General features: G+C 46.5%; 1 long non-coding RNA gene across 5 annotated transcripts in view; it reads left to right on the top strand.

The window, feature by feature from the left end:
* Positions 1-1,984: 1,984 nt before the first annotated feature.
* The window catches only part of LOC106738199 (uncharacterized), a 35,053-nt gene continuing 16,259 nt past the window's right edge, over positions 1,985-20,778 (top strand). For 2 of the 5 annotated variants that reach the window (XR_009462981.1, XR_002091826.2), the window contains exons 1-4: positions 1,985-2,080; positions 7,708-7,934; positions 8,058-8,272; positions 8,727-8,848. This is a non-coding gene — a long non-coding RNA (uncharacterized LOC106738199). Of the gene's footprint in view, positions 2,081-7,707; positions 7,935-8,057; positions 8,405-8,726; positions 8,849-11,733; positions 13,241-13,715; positions 15,908-20,778 lie in introns of those variants that run through there. The other 3 variants (XR_009462978.1, XR_009462976.1, XR_009462977.1) reach the window with 3 other exon arrangements.

The raw sequence follows: 20,778 nt of genomic DNA, 5'->3' as shown, positions 1-20,778 counted from the left end.
ATGGGTGGTTCTGGGAAGATCTCTTTAAGAATAGGGTCTTCTAGTATGGGTGGCAATTGTTTGAGGATTTTCCATATGCATTTGAGGGAACGGGTTTGTCATCACCAGTGGTGTGCTATTCGTGGGGGTGTTTTTTCCTTGGTATTACAGTAATTTTTCACATGGTATCCAGGTGGCTCTTTCAAATGTGCGATCTATCTCTCTGGAGTAGTGTCCTTGTTGAGTGAAAGTGTTTTTAAGATTAGTGAGGTGGCAATCCCAGGTGTTCTCCTCAGTGCAAATTCAGTGGTATCTGACGGCTTGGCTGTATATCACAGTTTTTATATAGAAGGGAAAGGGATGAGGGGAGGGACCATGAGAGGGAAAACACAGAGGTAATAAGTGGGTTGATAAGATCAGTTAAGATGAAACAAGGCTGCCAACACCTGGAGGAACACAGGAGTTAACAGCTAGTCCAGGTAACGAGATAAGAACCCACAGTCCCAGTTTGTGAATGATTTCTTATTCTCTAATTTTGTATTCAAGTTTGCTTTTAAAGCTTTTTTTGTAGTTTATAAGGACAGTTACTCTGAGGTTAGCTATATCCAAAGAGATTAAAGTGTTCTCCTGCAGGCTTTTGTGCATTTCTGGAACTGATGTCTATTCATTCTTTGACATAGGGATTGCCCTGATTGGAAAATGCAGGTGATGGCATATATGATGTTCGCAGAGGAGCAGGCAAATAAATTTTTTTTACTATTAGGAATTTCCTGACTGAGAGACGTCAAGCATTGTAACAGACAGATGTTTGGCTACGATGGTTTAGTCAGAGATGATCCTGCCTTGACCAGGGAGCTAAATTGGCTGGCCTTGTGAGGTTCCTTCCAGCCCTACTTTCTTATGATCCTATGAACCCTGGGTGTTATAATTTTTAGGCTTGGTCTGGCGATGATGTGGTCTGCATTGATGAAGAGGCACCGTTGACATCTGGGTCTGTGGCAAGGTCTGGTGGCTTGGTGAGAATTGGAGTTGGGTAGTGTGTTGCTAGAGAGGTGTTGTTTGAGGGTGAGGGCCTGCCTGTGATCCAAGACAAGCCTGTCCCTCAAGGCTTCTAAAGGCAGCAGTAAAATAGGTTGTAGAACCATTGCTTCTTCCCTGTTTCTTGCGTTGACAGCTGGTTGCCCCTGTGCAGGACAGACCTGACTCTGCTTCTGCTGCTGAGTTTTGACAACAGCCAGCTGCATAGAGAAAATGTGAGAAGAGCAGCCTAATCCAGTAGCAGTGCTTTCTCACAAGGGTTCCCCTTGTGTTGCAATACGTTCATTGGCATGATTGCTTGGTCTGGGTGTTTAAAGAACCAAAAGACTTTTAGAAATTGTGGTTTCTGTAGAAGATGAATCTGAGCTCTTCAAACCTTTGAGGAAATAATAGGCCTGGATCCTGGCTTAGGCCTTTCTCTGCTTGCTCTGGGGTGTGCCTGCTGCTGCAGTGGTTTGTGGGCAAGGTGAGGAGCCCAGTCAGTTGCTGGCAGCCCCACTGCCTGGTCATGCAGAGTGCGTGTGTTCTGCTGTTGGTGCGGGGATGGCAGAATGAACTGGCTTGATGCCGGTTGTCACTGAGCTGAAAGCTAGCGGTTCAGTTTTGTGCCTTTGGCCCTAGGTTGGGGGCAGGAGAGGAGGGTTCGTTCTCTTTGTTTATCACCTGTGTACTGCCCAGGACCCTCATTTCAAGTAGCCTGCTTACGTTTCCCTTCCTGAGTCTTTCTGCAGCTTTGAGCACACAGCTCAGCTTCTCTTTTGTCTCCTAAGTGGTAAGGAGGTCTGTTGCAGAGCACTGAGGTGCCCTGCTCCTAAGAAGGGAAAACTGCTAGGGAAGGGACCCTAGCAGTGAGTGAATAAAGAGCCCAGCTGTTGGTTGCCAGGGCAACCGAGCTAATGAGCAATCACACCTGCCAGCGGTTAGCTAATGATAAGGGACAGGGCCTGGCCCTTATAAACCCTAGGGGCTGATACCGGAGGCAGTTCCCTACCAGCAGCCAAGGAAGAAGGAGAAGCCTGAGGCAGGAGCAACGTCTGACACTGCTGCGGGATGAAGAACCCTGGTAGGCTTGAGCGTGATTATAGCCAGGTGGCTTGTTTGTGTTATAGCCCAGGGGCTTGTGTTTATGTTGCTGTTTGTTATGGGTGGTTTGGATGAGGCTACTAGGGGTTGGAGGAGGCCTCGTAGTGGACCCGCAACAGTGTGGGAACCCCAGCGTCAGTGAGGGCGTAGCAGTTGGGGTGCACAGACCCCAGCATCAGAGAGGGGCAGCTGAGAAGCCCCAGAGAAGGGGACACTGCTGAGAAGCCCCAGTGCGGGCGTAGTGAGCCCCGGAGAAGGGTGGCATTACTGAGGAACCCCGGAGAGGGAGCACGGCTGAGAAGCCCCAGTGCGGGCGTGGTGAGCCCAGAGAAGGGCAGTCGAGGAGCCCCAGAGAGGGGGTATTGCTGAGAAGCCCCAGTGCGGGTGCGGTGAGCCCCAGAGGAGGGCAACATTACTGAGAAGGACCTGGAGAGAGGGTGGAAAGCCCGAGCGCCAGGGAGGGCGTGGAGAGAGAGAGACCGAAGAACGTCACGCGTAGCCCATAAGGCGGGAGTATACAGAGTACTCAATACCAGAGGAGACCTAGAGATAACAGGAGAACTGTGGGCAAGCAGACAAACGGCAGCCTCCCTATAAAATATATAAGATCAAAGTCATGGCGGGCGAGAATTGGAGGGTGCTAATCGGTAACTTGACACGGTAAAGGAGGAGAGCATGGCGACCCAGGCCGCCCTCCTGTTACAAGGTCATTTGATTTTTCCTATTAGGCAGCTTCTCATGTGCATGTGCAATTTCCTCCTTAGAACCCGGTGCTGCCTGGCTTCTCTTTCTCTTTGCACCGCCTGTGTGTGCCATTCCCCAGCTCCTCCGCTGCCCCTTCTTCCTCTCTGGCTTTTATTCCCAGCTTTCTCCTCTTAATCCCTCGCCCAGATCCTTGGGGACTTTGACCTCTGTGCCAATGAGCTGAGCGGGTTGCCTCCTTTCCTCTCGCGTCTCCTCTTCAGCTCACGGCCCTGGATCAACTCCAGTGCTTGCTGCAAGGGTCATTCCCTCTGCCTTGGCTTTGCCAACAAGACTGTACATAGATAAACAAGTGATCCCATGATCTCCATTATAACCCTTGTTCTTACAAGGTTCTTGGACCCCAGACTGTTAACTCTTTAAGACAAGGAAGGTGTCTGTTCCCTGCTGCAGAGTGCCTGGCACTATAGAAAGAATGCAACCTACACCCCTGCAAAATAATAGTCCTTTTTCGTTCCTTCTCAGTCCTTCCATTTGCAAAGGGTTATTTATTTCTGAGCCCTCCGTTGAAACACCGTGTGTTTCAGCCTAGACCTCCCCAAGGCTGTCCTCAGGTACGCACAGATAAGTATGCAAATGACATGAAGATGCCACTTTCAGAAGAAAAAAACCCCACCTGCTGGATGATGCCTATGTCCACATGTAGAGCACTGTTCCTGATGCACTGGGGATTAGTCTTTGAGCTCCTGATGATAGGACCTGCATTTTTGGTTGTAGTCACGTTGGTCTAAGGCAGGGGCAGGCAATTATTTTGGGTGGAGGGCCGCTTACTGAGGTTTTTTTGGCAAGCCATTGAGGGCTGCATGACCAGCAGCCTGGGACAGATCAAAATTTTCTAAATTTTTAGGGGCCCTGTGGGCCAGATACAATGGTCTGGCAGGCCACATCCAGCCCATGGGCCGCATTTTGACCACCCCTGGTCTAAGGACATAGGCAGGCAAGGTTCTTTGAGCAGATGTGATATCTTTTATTAGATAGGACCTGGCTCTTGAGCACAAGCAGTAGAGCTAAAGCTGCTTTAGCTGCAGAGCTCTCCAATCCACTTCCCAGTGCTGGCCAAGATGGTGGGTCTCATTAAGGGTGTAACTGAGAGAGGGTGGCAGGGCAACATCCCCAAGTGCCTCCTCTGGGGCAACTGTGTAAAAATAGGAACACTCAGCTGGTGTCTGGGCAGGCCATTCTCTGCTGTATGGAGCTGCCCCCTGACACCTCTGGTTCCCATGCACACTAGTTCACATGTAGCCTATATTTACAAATACAAAGCAAGAGGGTGGAGATGTTCAGAACTGATGGCAGAGCCTTGAAGAACTGATTTTTTTTTGTTTGTTTTTGGGGGGGGTGTTGTTTTTTTTTTTTTTAACTTGGAGGAGCAGGTTGCATTAGAAGTTGATGCCCCATTCCTTTTCTCTGGGAGGAGACTAGGGAACCCAGTGACACAAGGCCAGCGTAATCCTGCAACACTAAGAACAGACTGAGGGGCCAGGAAACCTCTCGTGTTATAATTTGCTTGGCTTACACGTCTTGGAGGTAGAGAGAGTCAAGGTCCCCCTACATTCCTAATATGTTCAGGGAGCGCTAACTGGCTATTTTCTCCCACTATCACCTTCTTAGGAGTTGCCAAGTCAGGTTTTCCCTCCTTTCTGCCTTTCAGAGTCATAACCCCTGGACTGAGACTGATGGTTTTTGTGTACCTATGAGCCAGTGCCTGATGGACGGCTGGGAGGAACAGGCATGTGTATGTAAAGTTAGGGTGTGTCGTGTTCTATAGCTATGTTACCAGCTTGTTTGATTTCTCTACCCACAGAGTAGCTAATGTCTGTGGGCCTATGCAGAGCTCATGAAACATTCAGGTGTGCAACAAAGCCAAATTAACATTGCTCCGAGAATGTTACATCTACGCTGCTCTGAAGTGTTGTTCTGTTGCTGAGTAACAAGGGCCCTGGGTGGGTCATTAGCGAAGGTCTCAGCTGCAACCTCAGATCTAAAGCATTGACCTTTCCACCTTTTGGAAAGCGGGACACATGCCCATTTCCCCCTCCTTTCCTATCCCCTCCTTCCCCTTCCCCCCCATGGCATAGCTAGAGCAGAGGTGAGCAGAGCCTGTGGGGGCAGGGGAGGATGCAGACTGCCAGCTGCAGGCTCAGGACTCCCACGCTGCTGCCCACCCCAGGGAGCCCCGCATCGGCTGCGCTGCCATAGTGAGGTGCCCTCTGCCCAACTGGCAGCAGCAGGGGGCACAACTGCACCACTGCCACCACTGCTGCTGGGCAGGCAGAAGGTGCCTCACCGTGGTGGCACTGCCATTGTGGGGCTCCTGGGGGAAAGGCAGCAGGGCAAGGAGCCCTAAGCCCACATCTTCTGCCCCATGCACAAATCTGGGGGACATATACCCCCCCCCCACATGCTTCCCTCTCTGGGAGTGTGCACAGCAGCAGCGAGCCTCTTGCCCCTCGCCACTCCCCCACCTCCCAGATAAGCAACTGGTGGCTCCATCCTGCTCCCTGGCTGGGCCCTGTGGTCATGCATTCCTGCCCCGGGTCCCATGCACCACCCCAGCTGGGCAGTGACCCCAGCCCCAGCTGCTAACCCTGCCCCACTCCCTCCCTCAGTCTGCACCCCCTCCCTCTTCTCTTTCCCCCCCCCCCCCCCAACTTAGTGGCAGACAACTGGGGGACATGATTTCCACTGCTGTTTGGGGCTGTATTGCTGGCCACGTGCACATGTGTGCACATGCACCTGGCACCCCCTACATCCTGTGCTCCCCAGCCACAAGCACCCCTTGCAGGCTGGAACCCTGTCATCCTGCAAGGGGAAACCCATAATTTCCTGTAGTTTTCCACAGCAAACAAAAAACCAGGATCCCTGCACAATACTGGGAATCCAAGACAAATGCTGTCCCAGAGTTCAGGACTTGATCTTTAAATTTCAGGACTGCCCCACCCAATTAGGGATGGGTAGCCACCCCAATTTTACTGCTTGATAGGACCTGGTCCATTGATTCAGAGGCACCAATGAACTTTTCTTTCTTTGAATGTCACTAGATGGGAACAGAAAATTAAACATATTAGCAGAAGTCAGTGGCATTGTTATACGTGTACGTAGATTGCCTTATATTTGAGGGAAGGGAAATACAAGGAGTTAGGAGATGGGACTAGGACAGAAAGAACCATGGTAGGAGAACCGGTTCAACAACTCTCCTGCCTCTACCCACAGTTGGTGGGTGTAGGATAAGGATGGTGTCCTCCTAAAAGGGATGTTATAAGTGCTAATTGTGCCTCCTCTCTTTCCATTTAGTGTAAAACTAAATACAAGCACCAGACTTATGTTTGCTTAGAAATATGGATGTTTGCTACATGTCTCAGAATCAACTGTAGAGCAGGGGAGCTGTGTGGGAGAAGGTGGGATGAAAATAAAAATGATAAAGAACTGCCTACAGGTGTCCAGTCAAAAAAACTGGAAATGAGATCAGGAGGGCAGCAGAGGCACAACACCACTTAAAATTTTGCTTTGGTTATAAAATATGAAGCCCAATCCACATCTTGCTGAAGATGCTGGACTCAAATGTAAGTGACTTATGACAAATATCTAAAGCCAAAACAATTTATTTTTGTTTTCATACCTTAATGAATGCGGGTTTTGAACTTGTCATTGCATATTTTCAAGTTTAGGAAGCTGGCTTGTGGCTTGTCTACTTTAGGGTTATTTACATGGGTGTAACTTCTGTGACAGCTCAGGGAATATATTATCTGTGTCAACAAGTGCATTGCTTTTTGGGTTGCGAAACATAGTTAATGATTTTAACCTGCATTGTGGATTTGTTTTGTAGCAAGTAATAGTGTCTGGGAAGCTGAAAAGTGGTCATCAGCACTGAAGCGTCCTATCCTGGCGGGACAATGGGTAGCCACTTACTTTTAATGATTACATCTAAGAGACAATGGCACTTGGAGCATAACAAAAAAGGAAAGAAACAGAAAAAAGATAAGGGGGCTATCTAAGCAAGGGAGCCAGTCCATCACATGAAACAGAAGAGAGCTGTAGGAGAGGGGACTGGACAATCCGTTTTCCCCCAGGGTTGTAATGGAGGAATTGCATTAAGCCTAGGTCTGTAACTGTTGTGCTGCCTAAAAGTAAAGCATTGTGTTTAAGGAATTCCTTTTTAAAAATCAAGTTACTTTACCTCTCCTGTCCCTAAAGACAGGACTGGCTTTAAGCAAGTGGCCATAGAAAGAAGCCTGAAAGAATGCATCTATGCGACTGGGAAGCTTAGGAAGGTCTTAGCTTTGGTCTTGGGGTCTAGGGCTGTTGCCCTTTGAAGCCTCACATCTCAAGGAAAGGTTTTCAGATGAGAAGTCTGCACCTGGGAATCCTATATAGTGTTGAGGTTATGTTGTTGCTGTGATGATCCAGGCAACATGCAAGGCAAGAATTCTTGTAGATGATATCTTTTATTGGCCCAACTGTATAGTTGATATAGACATAGACAAACTTTTGGGTATCACAGTACCCTTCCTCAGTATAAGGGACAGAGGCAGTGTTGTTTTTTCTTTACTGAGACCCAGCTAGCTTGGAAGCAGATAGTCCAATTAACGCAGTCTACTGACAATCTACTGGGGCACTTGGTCCTGACTACAACAACTACCTTGGTATATAGAGCTAGTTTATACCTAGAATGTTACATCTTCATTGCTCTAAATTGCTGATGTATGATGTACTCTGTCCACAAGAGGGAGACTGGCCTCCCTCAGAGAGAGAATTGCAGAGATGCACATTTTTCTAATGGATTTTGAAGTTGTTTGTCTCCCTAGAGTGTCCTGAACACACTGACAGCTTCCCTTTGCTCTACAGCTCACCTGCTTGTTTCCCAAATCTTCAGCTTCTCTCCCTCATCCATCTTTTGCAAACTGTCTTGACCTGAACTCCTCTTGCCTCAGCCCTGGATTGTATAGTGGAAGAGTAGAGGCGCATACTTACGTGCACACACTCTGAGATGGAAGTGACGCAAATGCAGCTGCCTTGGAACAGAGTTCAATGTGATGATGTGAAGATCTGGTGATACTGTCAAATCATGCTCGGTAGGTTTAGATCTGGTAGGTTTAGCTATATTAATTTTAAAAAATAATAATAATAAAACGTACTTTCTTTTCCGCCTCACTACAAAACAGCCAGTCACTGTTTAAAATGCTCTTTGTTTCCAGGGGTGATGCATTCTAAAGTGCTGTGAATGTACTTTCTTTCATCTGCCAACATCTCTCTTGTAAAACGGCAAACCAGAAATCTAATCCAGCAGATGTGCTGCTTGTAGCAGCAAATGATGGTGATGGTCTAGTGACTTGGCATAAAAACTGTTGGGGGAAAAAGACAGCATAACTCCAAAAGAGAGAGAGAGCCAGCTTAATTACAAACCTGAGAGGTAAGAAATGGTTGCGTTCCACAGAGGAGATTTTGCATGTGATTATTTCTTGGCACTACTACAGTATATTCACCACATGGAAATGCATTGACTGGATGTCATTATTTGTTAATAAAACCTCTCAAACTGGAATTGTCATCTTCTGGGAAATTCTGATATTTCAACATTTGTTTTTATCCTTGTCAAGCCTGGCTGAGCTCCCACCGGGAGCTGTGCTTGGGCCCTGAACCTCTGGGCTTTTAAGCTTCCCTTGGCTTGGGCGGGTTGTGGAACTGACTTTCTTTGGCCCCTCTGGCATTTTTTGTGATTACAAAGTCTCTCTTACTGCTCAAGAAAATGAGACCTCAAGCTTAGACTTTCCAAAATGGAGTCTAAAACCATTGTTGTTGATCTTAGAGAGCACAGTAGACATACCTACCCAGATAAAGCACTTGCACATCCTTTTCTGCCTCAGCTACTTCACTGCTCTGGAATGCCTTTGCAAGTAAAGGATACCCTGAGGAATCCAGGATCCCCTGCTACCATCTGCATGACTTTGGTTTCTGCTTCAGATCCCTTCACTTTCTCAAATGGCTGGTAAGAGAGTCCTGCTTTAATAAAATGCAGCCTCCTTTGGTAGGTGATTCTGATAAGCCTTGCCAGGTGAATGAGGACCCATGCCCTGTGAGCTGTTACTTATTCACCAGCCTTTTGAGGAGGGCTATTTTTCTTTCCTTGGTTACCTACTTTGTCCAAGTGTGCTGCTACCATTTGACTAGCCTTGGGAGAGTGATACTCGAGGTGGGGTACCTATCCTGCAGGGAAGAATGAAAGTCTTGAACTACAGGGCCACAGTTCAGAAAGACACAAGTTAATGTGGAACCAACCAAAACCAAAGCACTGCAGTCTAGTTTGGCAGGCAAACAAAACCCTACAGACTGTTGTGAGTTGACCTGAAACAAAATATTTTGTTTGGATTTTCCAATGGGTAATCTAAAAAAAGTGTTGGCAGCCTGGCCATGATTAAGGCCATGGAAAAGCCCAGGAGGAAATCAACAATTCTGTCTTCCTAGCAGGGTTTGAACAGGATACAAAAATGAAAGCTGGGGAGCACCCTCTGCGCAGTGAAAATTAGACAAAATATCAAAGAGATCTTCATTAATAAGGAATATTTAGCACTGAATGGGCTCCTGCAAAAAAATACTGTGTGTTATACGATGCACAATTCTTAATTTCTGAGGCTTGATTTTGCAGCCTCCCTGAATGAAGTCCTTTTCCTGGTTTTGTGTAGATTTTTCTTTGGTTGTATTTATATTTGGACAATTTTCTACAGACAGTGTTATGGGAACATAGCATCTGTGTCTGTAGTACTTGTATTGTACCTCCTGCTCATGATCCAAAGAGGCTTCTCATTAGAGGTGTAAGCACATGTAATACAAACACAGTGAGCTGGGTTTTCAGAAGTGTGTGTGGGGTTTTTTTAGATCAGGAAAGCGAAGGGGGAACTTGCATACCTCAACTGGATTTCTGGTCCGCAAATACAGCACTGTGGCAAAGAAGGAATAAGGCTGGGAAGGCATGAAGGGGAGAAAAGTGGTGGTCAAGAGGGGAAACTGATTAGAAAATGAGCACAAGGGAGGAGGCAATAGTGATCTAAGAAAGCAGTGTTTGTGATACTATTTCAGTAGGTGATATACTTTTCTCTGAGTCCCAAGATAAACAAAGGCCCAACGTGGCATAGAGAACACAGAGACACCTTCTTTCATATGAAGTGTAAGAACTGTGTTCAGTAATCACTCAGAGCCAAACATAATATTCTTTCAGCATTTGAGTTCTACCTCAAAAGCACTGGGTAACATTCACTCAACAGAAAACAGATTTGAAGAACCAACCTTTTCTGCACTTTCCCAATATTGCTGTTCATTTGAGTAAAACATCTCTGGCCCTTCTCTTGGCTTTTACCTCCTGTATCCTTTTTAACATATTCTTTGTAACACCTCTGAAACTGCTATCCTGGGGCCTTAAATTGTTCAGTAATCACAATTACATTGTTCAGCATCCTGCAGTGTTCAGATTCTAACTGATCAGTGTTCTGGAACATACACGCTGGAACCTTTCAGAAAGACAGGACTGTCAAACAGATGACCCATGGGCCAAATTCGACTCTTGGAGGTAGATCATCCAGCCCTCAGGCTTTTCATCATCCAAATGACTTGCTGCAGGGCTTCTACATGCTGGCAGCAGCTATGAGAGGTTTAATGCTGCTGCCACATGACCTGCCGCAGACTTGTCCTGTTTGTAATCCTTAGTTGGCAGCTGTGAGAAGCCCCACAGTTCAGATCCAGCCCAGCATCTCAAATGAGTTTGGCACCACTGAATTAAGAAACCCATTTCCAAACACCTAATGGATAACATGCCAATGGAGATCAGGAGATGAGGAACAGCCTGCATGGATTTCTCAATAGCAACTCCTGCTTAGCCAAACTGGTTCCTTCTTCAAGACGATGATGAGTTTTGTGGATTGGTAGAAAGTAGCAAATGTGACATACCTTGACTTTGTCATGGGAGACGGCACTAATAAAGTTGCTATTCTTGTGACTAAGCTAAGGCCATGGAGCCTAGATAGGCTGTAGGTTGAGCACCACCAGCAGGCTGAATCTGATCCACAAAGCCATGTCATTTGGTATACAGGGCTCACCTGAGCTCTGGAAATAGGGTAGTGTGGGAGCAGTGGCAGGGTTAATTGCTGTGGCTCCCAGATCTGTGGCAACTAACACTGACACTGTTCCCTCACTGCCAAATTGCCAGACTTGTGGGGAGCTGTGTGCCTTGGATTATACTAGAGCACAGGGCTGTCCTCTGGCCTGTCTGGGGCATGGGGCCAGGCTAGTATGCCTGATCACACTCATAGACTCATAGCCCCTTTAATACTCCTCTGGCCTGCTGGGCCCCTTAGGTTGAACTTCAGATCAAACTATTATAAGTGAGTGCATAACTACTTAGAATATTGTGCTCAAAGAGTAGTTATTTGGACTTCGAGCCACAAAGAAGAGGAAGTATCAAGTGTGTTTCCTCAGGGGTTTGTCCTGCTTCCATTACTATTTATCAATGACTTGGAGGATGCAATTAAGTACATATTCTGTAAATTTTTGGACGACACCAAGCTGGGTGGAGTAGCAGACACTGGAGGACAGGATTAGGATTCAAAATCCATTTCATAAACTGGAGAAATGGTCTAAAACAAAGCAGACAAAGTTCAATACAAATAAGTGTGAAGTCCGGCACTTAGGACAGAACAATCAAGAGCACAAATACAAACTGGGCAATGACTGGGTAGGTTTCCCAGAAAAGGATCCTGGAGGTCATAAGCTGAATATGAGCCAAGTGTTCTCTTGTTGCAAAACAAGCCAAAATCATACTGGGATGTACTGACAACAATGTTGTGTGCAAGTCACAGGAAGTGATGTTTTCATCTTTTTCAGCAATGGAAAGGCCTCACCTTGAGTAGCAGGTCCAGTTTGGGGCACAACAGGTGCAGGAAAAACAGAATGACAAAAAAAACCTGGAGGTCTAGAAAACATCCCATATGAAGAAAGGTTGGAAGAACTGGGATAATTTTGCCTGGAGAAGAGAAGACCAAGGGGTGTAAATTGGTAACAGTCATCAAATACAAAAAAGGACTGCTATAACAAGCATGGTGATGGACCATTCTCTCTGCCCGCAGAGGACAAGAACAGTTCAAAGTTACAATAAGGGAAATTTTAGTTGTATAGTAGGAAGAAATTCTGTCTTCTCAGTTACCCAGCTTTAGAGCCACTGAAGTCAATAGGCTTGTGCTAGTGTAGCTATGAATGCCAAACTTGCCCCGAAAGCTGAGACCCATGATCCTGGAAAGGGAAAGAAGTACTTTGTGAGATGTTCAGTTCCAAGCATCAGAACAAATTATCTACAGTAGGCAACTGTCACTCCTTTTGGATCATGGTGTATGCATGAGACGTCACCAGGACCTTTGACACACATGCCTAGGCAGGAGTATGGAGGAGGCTGCCCAGACCTTCCATCCCACTTTTAGGCAATTGAGACATAATCCAAAGGCCAGACCGAGTCCAGACTTTTGGTGCCTCAATGGCTGTAGTTATATGCACATCCAGGAATCAAACCCAGGTCTCCCATGTGGCAGACAAGAATTCTACCACTTGAAGTTTTTTAGAGCAGGTTGGACACAAACTTGGCTGGGCTGGTTTAGACAGGGATGGTCCTGCCTTGAGCAGGGTGCTGGACAAAATTACTTTTAGAGGTCTCTTCTAAGCCCTGTTTTTCTAGGATCACATAATATGAGCCTCTGTATAATGCAATAACTGGTTCCAGCTGACTCTTGCAAGAGTTGGGGCTCCTCTTAAAGGTAAGGCTCCTCAAAAAAGCAAAGTATGATCACACTTGCATCAGTGAGCTACACAGATGCAGCTTACTCAGTGCATGCTTCTAACATACACAGCATATCAGCACCATGCTAGAGATTTGCATACATGCAGCTGTAGTAGGGCAAAATCCCACTGTCCAGTGACAGACACAGACACCTGCTCTGACATAGATAGTTTTGCAGCATTATTTAGTGTTATTTGTATTACTGGAGTGCCTGGGATCCCTAATTGTGGATTAGGACCCCACAATTCTAGATACTGTTTCACACGCACATAACAAACAGCAATAGAGAGCATGGTGAGAGGCTGATCCAAATGAGTGGGTGGTGTTAAATGAAGTAAAAAGCTGAGAGTTGAAGAATGGAACAAAGGGGAGAAGTTGGGAGAGTCCACGCTGAAGGAGAAATGTGATGAAGGAAGGACAGATGCACACAGGGCATGGAGGGAGAGAGCTATGAGCCTGAGCCACACAAAAGAGAAAAAACACCAATAGGATTTGGGGCAGGGAGATGGCAAAATCATCTCAGGGAAGAATTTACTTGATTTTTCTCAGTTTAAATTATTGCATTTCAATTATGTTAATTCTGCATGTTACATTTTAATGCCAACAAAGTGCTCTGGAACCTGCTGAAGCTTTAAAGTTGCTCCCAGACGCATGTCCTTGTAGCTTACAGGCAGCCTACCATGACTTCCTTCAGTGCCCATCAACTTGGCTTTACTCGGCCAAAGTGGGGTGGGGGGTAGCTGGTGAGCAATATGAGACATTCCCTCTTCTGCTTTCAAGGCCTGTGCCATGTGGTGGTAAATATGGAATTTCCAACTCCTATCACACTGGGTATCGATTAGAAATGGGTCAAAGCCCTACAGTTTGGCTTCAACATCAAACTTTCTCATAGACTTTGGATCTGGGTGTTTTAATTTGATCCGTTTCTAATATAACTTTGGATGGAGAAGGAAAAAAGTAACATTTGTTAGGATGAAACACACAGTGCCAGGGAAAGAAGTGGCCATTTTCAAGTGATATATGTTGGCTTTTCTTATAGATTTGATTGGAAGAAAGCCAAACCAACTCAAGAAAGAAAAATAATTTTGCAGCTCAGACAGTCCAAGTAACTGTTCTTGAATGGGAATAAGTCATCTGGTGGAAAACTGCTTATTTCAGTACTGGGAACTCTTTCAAATTATTGCACTTTTCTTTTGGCTCCAAGCAGTCATTAAAAATATATCATGCAACATATAACATGAAGGGACTGGGCACACCCAGAAAGCTCCAGCTTGGTCCCAGTATATTTGATTGTTGTATCTGTAGAATCAAACCAATGTCCATCTAGCACAAAGCCACACTGTAGAACAAACTATGGAGGCTGCATCACATTTCACTGAGGATCCCACATTCTTGCTGTTACTTAATACTATTTCTTTGTAATGTAGGGGGTTGGTCACTGTGCATTTTATTACTGAATACTTCTTTCCTTCCCCTTTCTAGTATGGTTCTCAGCCTTTCCAGGCAACTGTGATAATGATAACCTTGGCATTTATATGGCACTTCACAAGCTAACTACACCAGCACAATCTTCTTGACCTCCCTTGCACTGAGGGGGAGGGACTGAGACTGACAGTTGGTTCACATATCTTTACCACATTGTAAAAGCATTAACTAGTGAAGCCCCAGAGCAAAGAGCAGCCCTACACAGTAGAAATGAGAAACATTTTTCCTAATGAACAGATGGGGAGAGTCTAAACTTTTCAAATCTTCATGCCTAAAATTAGGGATTGAACCTCAGATTTTGGGCACCTGGAAAAATGACCTGTAGTTCCTACTGATGAAGTGCTGATTTGGGTGTCTACCTTGAGGGAACCGATGCTCAAAAGCCTGAGGTCAGTGAAGGGTCAGTGACAGTGACTAATGCAGGTCCCTGTAGTGCTTAGTCCCAAGAACAATCCATTAATGCATGCTGCCTCTGCTCCATCAACTGGCCAGATCCTTGTAAAGCTTATGTAACCCGGGTGGTATGTGGCTGTTACCCCCTCTCCAATTGAAGGGATGTCAGTGGGTGAGTATGCTGTGAGATAGAGACTGCCTAGCTGCAGGCTAGCTCACCTCCCTTCCCTACAGAGCAGAGTCCAAGGACTCCCAGTGATACTTGACTAGTTGAAGGTTTAATTGTACAAAATTACACCCCCCCCATATATAGATATAGACACACATACATGTATGTGTATGCATATCTATACGTATACATACATTATTTACAAAATATAGGTTCATAAAGACAATAACTGTTATTAACCCTGAACTTAGGCATCAGCCTTGATCTGCTGTGGCCTTCCAGTCAGTATGCTGCAGCCCTTCAACAGGGCTCTCCAGGCAGCAGGCAGGGAACACTCAATCATAAAACACAGGTTAGGCAATAAATCAACAAATAAACATCTGGCAGTGATAGGACAATAACTGAACATACAGAGTGAAATTACATCAAATGAGATGCAGATACATAAAGATAACCAATACAATGAATTTAGATATACAGTTGAGGCTGTGCTAGCAGGCTGAATACAGCATTAAGGACACAAGGTTACAACAAGAATCCCAACAACACAAGGAACCCAAACACAACAATGACCCAGCAGTTGTGCCCGAAGAAGAAACGGCATCTGGGGAATGATTTCGTTACCTAAAAGAGCACCAACACCCTCTCCTAGGGCACCCATCTAGGAGGAGTCCTGTAACCGTGAAACCCCTCTTAACAAACAGGGGGCCCTGGAATCCTGTCCACCCCAAGGATGAATCGTTCCCTTCCCTTCCTGTCAGGTGCTTCCCTTTGATCACCCAAAATGGGGAGTACCTCTCCTCCCCTGTGGGATTCCCCTTTCCCAAGTAAGTCACGACTCCCAGCAGTTTTGAAGGGCTAGGCCCATCTTTATCCCTGGGTTGGATGTGGGGCATCCTCCCTCACTAGAGTGGTTGACCCATCCAGTTGCCACTCACTGCAGGAAGGCCTGAGCTGCTTTGTGCAGCTACTGGGCCTATCAGCCCGCTCTCAGCCCCATGCACTGCCCTGTGCACTGGAGGGGGTGCCTGCCTTGTGCAGGGAAGTGGACCTGTGCTGCCTCATGCAGCCCCAGCAACATGGATGACTGGTGCCTCCTGAGTCTGCAGGGGGCACAACTTGTGGGCGGGTCTGGGGGCAGTCCAAAAGCGCCATATCCACTCCTGCACAGGGGAAGGAGGCGAGGCAGTCCTCTGGTTGACTGGAGCGCTCTCTGATGCTCTGGGCTCCAGAGCACTGTCAGGGAGGGTGGGGTTGGGTAGAGAAGCAGAGCACAGTCCCCAGCTGTAGAATTGAGCTGGCGGGGATTCACTCTGCACCTGGCCCTGTCCTAAGTGGTGACAAGTTGGGGTACCTCAATGGGCCACCCAGCACTTTTGGGGGCCAATCTCAGGGGGGGCATGTGCCCCCCCCCGTGTTCTCCCAAACAGTCACCTGTGCCCAGCATCCTGTCAGCTCTGCTCAGCTCTCAGCCCCATGCACTGCCCTGTGCACCAAAGGAGGCACCTGCCTTGTAAAGGGATGGGGACCTGTGCTGCCTTGTGCAGGGTGCCTTGTGTCCCTTCAGCTCTACAGCCTTGTCTACCAATCCATGCACCGAGGGCTCCTGCCTTGTGCAGGGTTGGGGACCCACGCTGCCTCATGCAGCTACCGAGGTCCCATTTGCTCCCAGACCCTCCGTGCACCAGTCTGCGCACCAATACCACAGCTCTTCCCATGGCAGGGCTGGGACACAGCCACCTACTGCCTCCCACTTGCCGGAGGTGTCTTCAGGCTGCTTCTGGGGCAACCGCTCCGCCCCACTGGTCAGCTCTTGCCAACTCTTCTGTAGTCCATCTTCGTTGTCCCTTGTCAAAACCACCCATGTGCTTGGCATGCAGGCTTTTATTCCTTCTTGGGGCTCCACCCTCAGATTGGGAATGAACTGATGGAAAAGCCTGAGGGGTTAGTTCCCCCTCAAGTCCTCCTTTTCACCTTGCCCCTGGGTCAGGGCGGGGCAAGCCTCTCTCCTACCCCCTTCTGATTGATAGGAAAGGGGAATTTTCTCAGCAATCGGCTGGAGCCATCTGGTTCAAATCATTAAGCCAGGCTGCCACCGGCAAGCCTGCCACACTTAAAACAGCATAGTTCCACTGGAGTTATTGGGATGATTTGTGCCTGGCATAAATCAGCATAGCTCCATTCAAAGCAGCTGTGGATCCAGTGCCATGTATAATAATTTCACTAAGTAAATTCTTCTCAACCTCACTGAACTCGAGGCACCCATCACTGGATTCAAGGCACCCCTTCCATAATTTCTGTGAATGGAGTGGATCCCAATTTGAAAAACAATTTTATCTATTGTAGTTCTTACCACCTTACAGGATGATCAAACAGAGGGGACAGAGAAATGGCCAGGCAGGGACCAGCCTGGGCCTGCTCTTATCTGCTTATCTCCTCATGCCTGGAAGCACCAGTCAAAAGATCTGATGACACCCCAGTGTGCCCTGGCACCCTGAATCACTGCACTAAGCTTTCAGATATACCAATCAGTGTTTATTAATGTGCTCAGAATTGCAGCTGAGGAGTGGTTTGTGCTCTGTCCATGACTGGGAACACAGGAAAGTAGGAGTAGAAGGAGCCTCCTGGGTGTTCACAGGCAATCATTTACCCAAGCAACCCCTAGATCCCCAGTTTAAACCTCACATTCAGCTACTGGACACACTATCTGAAACACTAAAAACACCCTACAATGTGCCAAGGTAAAAGCTGGGGTGCTGATGCCCTACCCCTGCAATGATAGAGAAGTACTTGGATAATATGTGTTCAGATCCTAGGAACAGTCCCATTCTAGAGGAAGGCAAAAGCCTACTGTCAATGCCAGTCTGATCTGAGGGAAAAATTCCTTCCCAATGCTAAATCAGGAAATTAGTATGTCCCTTAGAAAAACAAGGCTCTCTGTCCAGGCATTTCTGAGTCTCCCAAGTACTAGCAGGAGCATTAGGACATCCCAGCACAACCCCTAGGCAAAGCTGTGGCCAAGGTCCAGTGCTTAAGAAGCAGGGGGTGGGGAAATCCCCATAAGCCAATAGCATTTTTGAATAAAGAAAAGTCCTGACTGGAAACCAGCAAAAGCCCTGAGTCTTGGGATCACCTGGTATTTATTGCACTACAAGAGAACTATCTCTATTCCCGGACAGGCGGGTTGCAAATGCATGTTCATACACACTGATCACTGAGCCCAAACTCCAGGTTCTCTTTTATCATCTCATACCATGGAACATGCACAGGGTGAGAGGCACAGGGTGAGAGGCATGGCACAACGGTACACTAGTGCCCAGGACCAAGTTCTTCCACAGTGAGGGAAAGAAGGATCTTACTGCAGTCACAAAAGCCTGAAGCTCCATGGCTGGAAATCATTGCTTTGGCACGTTCCACTGGGTTATGTGAGACTACCCAGATAGTGTTTGCACTGCATCAGAAATAACACTCCTGCAATCTGATAGTACCTGGAGCTGGCTCAGCAAACAAGACTTTGGAAACAAAAAGCCCCTTTTAAGTATTGTTGGTAGAAAAATGACGCTCCTGTTCTACTCTTATTACTCAAATATTAGTGCTGCTGGCGATGAATTACTCACAGCCCTGTGGAGGCAGAGCATGTCTTTTGTTATATTTAGGTATCCCAGATGCTGGGCTGGGCAACATGACTTTTTGTTTGACCCTGTTCTCAGGACAGCACCACCCTGAACGTAGAGCACGTACTCGCAGGGCTGACAATCCCAAGCCAGTGACTTCACTTCCAAATCATCCAACACCACCCCCTCTCTGTACGGAGACCGCCGTTGTTGCTCCTGGGCTCAGTGCTATTTGGCGGCTGCTGAGACATGACTGCCGGGCTCTTTGCTTTGACCTTTCCCCTACTTTCTAGCTGTAGACTCAGTAGATTTACTTTGGTGGAGTTTACAGGAGTCACATGTCATGTGTGACCCCTGACCCCGTTTTCTCTCTGTTCCTGGCTCTGAATCTGGAAAGCTTAGCTGGGAGTGACAGAATTGTCCAATCCACTGCCATACAATATATTTTGTTTTCCTATTTCAGCTTGAAGACTTAATATATTACTTGCAGAGTAATTCAGTGCGTGTTTCCTGTAACTGCATTATGAAAAGACTCGTTCTCGATTTCACTGTACACCAATTTAGGTAAGGAAGTTTAAATAACCAGGCGCAATGACAAGTCAAGGTAGTAAGGTAGTATCACACATGGCACTATTTGAAAATAATCAGTCTCGTTATTTGTTGCGTATCATTATCGGATTGGCAGTTTGTTGGTTTCTGGAGGGAAGCTTAAGAAACCAAAACAAACAAAAAGTCAAGCTTAGGTAATTAACACTGTACTCAATGCTGTTCAAAAGACCTGATTACAGCAATGTGCTGGCATAATCAGATTTTTATTTTTTAAAGTTACTGATTAAGTTTTGAAAGTGTAGTTCTAAGAAATCATCTAGATAATGTTCATGATAAAAGTCTCTCCAGAGAAAATGAGGGGCCTGATTCTGATTGTGCTGGTGTTAATCAGGCCTGACCCCACCAAAATCAAAGGAGTTATACCACCATTGAATCCGATCAGGTCTTAAGAGTCTCTTGAACACTTGCAAGCAGCTAAATAAGAGAGTGCTTCGTACAGGGTAATGGTAATCTATTTCTTGGCAGATCCAGGACTGAGCTGCTTGCCGTCAGGTCTCCAAACAACTACTCCTGCAACTTGTTCAAAAATCAGCCAGTGTGAATTTTTAGCAACAACTGCTAGATTACATAGGGAGTAGGCTCCCATGGGGAACCCTTTCCCAAAGAGACATAAAACAAGACTGGGCAAAGCTCTAGGAAATATACCACAGAGCACAGACCTGCACTGACTGCAGAAAGGACTTTTCCAGGAAAAGTGGTTTTCTGCTGTTTTGTTTGTCACTTAACACAGGGACATTAAATGTTCCCTGATTTAGCTTGTATGGAGGGTGGCTATCACCCTGCAGCTTCGGTGTGGTGGTATGATCGACCATGCCCTTAGCTGAACCATCTTGAACCCCAGTATTCTGAACAAGCTGGTGGCAACTCTTGTTCACTGGGTATAATGTGAATATTAAAAGGCCTAAAAAACCCCCATGTTTCAATAATCTGATATGATATATGTGAAATCTGAATTTGGATTTAATCAACATGGTTTTGAGCACACATGAATTTTGCCCAACAGTCAGCCTGAGAAAACTAAGAAAAATCTCTCAGGCTCTTGTTCAGCAATAGTGGTAAGGGTAGGCTCAGTGCAATCCAATGAGACTGGGAACATGTGATTAATGCAGCCAGGAACTGCAACCAGTAAGTAGCAGTCTTCTGTTATTTTTAATTGTAACAATAGGTCGGTAGGGATAGAAAGCAGTTAGAACACCAGTGAGGTGGTAGGAAATGGGAGTAAGATGCAGCTTAGTGAAGTAGAAGACCTGATTCAAAGCACTCTGTCAGGCATGACCCATAAGATCAAAGAGGGCAATGTTTCATATTGGAATAGCTTTTGGGATGCCATTGTCTGTGGTCAACCAAGAAGAGCCTACTTCTGATCATAGTTGTTACAGTGACCCCTGTGAATACCATCATGACTGGAGGTTATTAAATCCATATGGAAATCTGGAAAGGGGGAGAAAGTTGTGTGTTTGGCCTGTTTAGCACAAGGTTTTGGTGCTAGTATTACTACATTGATCCAAAGGCATTCTGAAAAACCAAAACAGGGGCTGCCAGGATTTTAACAAACTGGAGTGGGTGTCAAAATAACTGGCTCATGGAGGATGCCTTGCAGTAATTTATGTGAAAAAGATGAATCAGGATGAAGCAACTGTCTTTTCTGAGTACACAGGGACCTTGACCAAGAATCAGTCCAAAAATAGTAATAGCAAATACAAGAGAAACAGATCAAACCAGGTGATCAAACATACCCTTGTTTTAGCAGGAGTGGAATCAATACTATACAAGGAGACTGAAAAAGATGAGGGGCCAAATTCACCCCTACTAGTAGGAAGGTTTAATTGGAA

Source organism: Alligator mississippiensis, chromosome 1 (genome assembly GCF_030867095.1).
Source record: "Alligator mississippiensis isolate rAllMis1 chromosome 1, rAllMis1, whole genome shotgun sequence".
Taxonomy (NCBI): Eukaryota; Metazoa; Chordata; order Crocodylia; family Alligatoridae; genus Alligator; species Alligator mississippiensis.
Note: the sequence above shows the minus strand (reverse complement) of the source record. Positions and strands in the feature narration are given on the sequence as shown.